This window comes from Ananas comosus, unplaced genomic scaffold (genome assembly GCF_001540865.1).
Source record: "Ananas comosus cultivar F153 unplaced genomic scaffold, ASM154086v1, whole genome shotgun sequence".
Lineage (NCBI taxonomy): Eukaryota > Viridiplantae > Streptophyta > Magnoliopsida > Poales > Bromeliaceae > Ananas > Ananas comosus.
This window is the reverse complement of record NW_017890870.1, coordinates 5,133-8,786: the sequence shown is the minus strand read 5'-3', so window position 1 is coordinate 8,786 and position 3,654 is coordinate 5,133. Positions and strand designations below refer to the sequence as shown.

Sequence of the window (3,654 nt, the reverse complement as noted above, 5' to 3'; positions counted from 1 at the left end):
CCTCGTGTAAGCCGTTTGTGTATGTTTCCGCTAGTGCTTTTCTCTAATGATGAAAACGTACATGTGATGAGCCTTGGGCGGATAGGGGAAACTCTGTCCGTCCGGCGTCTGTTTGACGTGCTCGGGTTGGGCCAAATTGGTATCGGTCCCGGGGCATGACAGATATCGTGGTATCAGAGCCAATAGTGAAAGAATATGAATGGACCTAGAGACCCTTAGGATTGGAAGGCCTTAAGGATCTAGGAAACGTGAGTGACGTGGGATCAAAGTTAGCGAAAGCATGTGATTGGGTTATGTAGGGACGTCTCTAATGTGAGTAGGGACGTCTCTACTTCTAGTGTTGTGTCGGACGGCCGAGGACATGACGCTTGAGGCAAGGATGAATGTGTATGTTGCTTTCGCCTAATTGGGTATGGTTAAGTAATGTTGGTCAAGTGACTAATGCGAATTGCTTTTTTTCAGGAAGCAATGGCACCTCGTGGACGACCGCAGACAAGGTGGATGCCAGAGGAGCCGAACGTGGAGCCTGAGCGATCCGGAGCGAGGGCGACGGAGAGCTTAGGGAGCAAATGGCCGCGCTTATCGGAGTAGTGCGGCAACAAGCGGAGTCTGTTCAACGCCAAGGCGAGCAGATTCAACAGCTCCAGGAGGCCTTGGAGCGACAACAAGCGACAGCGGCCCAGGCGGGTGTCGAGCATGTCGCGCCCCCTGTGGTAGTACCGAGCGTGGACGAGGGAGCAACGGCAGCGGCGGCTGTTCCATTTACGGTAGTACCGGCCGGATCGGGAACCCCAAATCCCGATAGCGCGGCAGTCGATGCGGAGCGAGAGCGCACTTTGGCGGCTCTCATTCAGTTCAAGAAGTTCGACCCACCTACCTTCGAGGGCGGTTTGGTGGAGCCGGCGGTCGTGGAGTCATGGATCGACTCAATGGAGACGCTCTTCGAGGACTTGAATACCTAGGAGATGGATAAAGTGTACCTTGCCACACACTGTCTTGAGAAAGCGGCAAAGGTGTGGTGGAAGCGAGTGAAGCGGGATCGTCCTATCGATCTTCCGCTTATGCTTTGGGAGGAGTTCAAGAGAGCGGTNAATTATATTATGCAGGTTAATTAAGTCATGAAGGAGATGGAGTGTTTGGTGTATTGAGCTGTAAGGAGAAAAAGGCTTGGTGGAATTGAGGGTCCTTGTTGTTCCAAGCTGAGAAGGATTGGAATGAACTACGAATTAGGTAAGCGAATACTTCTCCCCTGATTTGAGTAAAAACAGTTGTATTGATTACTCTACTAAGAATTATTAGTAGTGGGAATTGGTTATTCACTGCTGCAGGAATTATAAAAGAGAAAGAAAGCAAAATGCTGAAATTCCTGCTGTGAAGGAATTTCCTACTAGTTGGAGCTGCCGAATTGGAGGATTGGGCTATTTGAAGCAGTGAGTAACTCGATACAGCTTTTAATTAAGTTAAACTTAGTTACTAATTAATTAGTATTGAGTTAATTGCATTAGAAAAGATCTAATTGGGGCTGATCGGGATTTTCAGCTAAGAAGTGTGCTGTGAAAAGAATGTGAAGTGCAGAATTTCAGCATACAATTCTTGCTTATTGGAGCTGAAATAGAACATGGTAGAGCTTTAAACTCAGGTGAGATTAATGTGATTTCAGGGTCAATGAGTATTAGTTGCTCTAGGGGAATCATATATAATAGAATTAAGTGTTCTATGCTTGTAGTGGCTGCACAAAGGGAAGTATTAGCGCTGAAATTTCAGCATGGTGCAGATCTTACTACAAGCTGAAAATAAGTCAATTGAGCATTGAAGTGAGGTAAGTCTGATTATGTCTTGATTGAGAGTTATTTAATTATTATATAGGATGCTAATTAGGAACTCTATGGGTGTTTGAGCCAATGGGAAAGTGAAAACTGCATTGATGGATTCTGAATTGAACTCTATTAAGCTATTTCACACTACCTATAGTATGTGTATATGTACATATAGGTGTTTGTGAATAGACGGTTAATATAGAAAACTAAATTGAGATAGTTCAATTTGGAATCAATATAAGAGGAATTGTTGTGGAGAAATGAAATTGGAAGGTTATTAAAGCTTCTAATTACTATCGAGCTTATAGAACGGACTATGTGTAAATGTATATTACCATTATACATACACACTGGGGTACAATGCAAGTTTTGTTAAAATGTAAATATAACCCTAGTTTAATCTCTTTTAATCCTTTATAAATGAAAGTTAATTATGCTCGGAAGTCTAAATTGACATTTCGACAAGTCGGCGACGCACTAACTACGGTAGAAGCCGTTTTGACTCCTTTTGCACCGATTATCGCGTGAGATCGTTCTTGACATAGTACGAGACGTAAATACTAGCTATTGGCATCCCTACAGGTGGGTGGTGCTATCCGAAGTCTTTGAATCACCTTTTATGTCTATGATAATTTATTGAGCATATTTATATTTATAGTCGTGCATTATAGGGTGTTCGGCATTGTGCAAATGAAAATGTAAATTCCTATCAACAATGAGAACTTGTGAACCTTAGAATGTGAACATAGAACTCTATGAATGTATGGACTATAACAATAGTGAACTTGGTGACATTCTAACTAGAGATTTGGTTAGCATCGAGGAATGAAATTGCAACTAGTATAAAGAGCTAGTGGAGTTAAAGTGTGACATTGTCTATTGTTGAATCCTCTAAATGAGGATCAGATCATACTCACATAGTCTGTTTTGAGCTTGGTGGTGGTCGCTCCACCCAAGCAGTGCACTCCGGAGGTTGTCACATGATGGGCTAAAGTATTTGCCCATGGACTAAAGTATCTGTCCAGCAGACGATCCCGTCGGGAGGCAGCTTAGGGCCCGATTATCAGGGATTGCGTGGTGAGTTATTGTTAACCAAAGGGTTAACCAAAAAATTAGAGAAATTCAGTAAAAGCATTAATGCATCTTTACAGTCTTCCTATATTGCTTTCTTTCAGCTTTGTACAGGTATTGTAGTAGTTACATGTTATAGTTTGTTACTATCTGTTTACTTCTTTTGCCTACATATGCCTGAATAGACCTAGTGGGTGAGTCGGCGAGGTCGGCGGCCGAACCCACTGGAAACTTTCAGTAGTTCTCACACCACTAACCATACAGGTTCCAGTGCGAGCGGTGTGGCCGAGGATCGCGGCAAGAGCCCAACAGTTTAGCTAGCTGACACCAGAGTATAGTTGTTTACCATTTTGGGTTTATGTATCATCCAACTTGATGTACAAGACATGAAAATGAATGTATTTAAGAGAATGTAAATAACTAAATGTTTCAGTTATTCAGTTTCATACAGTTCAGTTCAAAGTTTTAAATTACAGTGAATTTCATGTATAGCTAGATTACTATCACTTGGAATTGTTGCTTGCCCTCGTGCAAGCCATGAATATTGAAATGTTATCCTGGGAATTGTTTATTTCTTTATACATGTACTCGTTGTTGTTGAGCCTTGGGCGGACAGAGGAGGTTCTGTCCGTTCGGCGTCTGTGTACGGACCCGAATCGACCAAATTGGCGATAGCGGGACGTGACAGATTAAGTGGTATCAGAGCAAGTGATAAGTGAAGGTCTAGGATGACCTAGAGGACTCAGGATTGGAAACCTAGGAAACA

General features: G+C 42.8%; 1 long non-coding RNA gene across 1 annotated transcript; it reads left to right on the top strand.

The window, feature by feature from the left end:
* Positions 1–1,110: 1,110 nt before the first annotated feature.
* Positions 1,111–3,377, top strand: LOC109704358. The gene is made up of 5 exons (XR_002214308.1): positions 1,111–1,230; positions 1,303–1,430; positions 1,540–1,639; positions 1,727–1,819; positions 3,153–3,377. It is a non-coding gene; the product is annotated as an uncharacterized LOC109704358 (long non-coding RNA).
* The last annotated feature ends 277 nt before the right edge of the window (positions 3,378–3,654 follow it).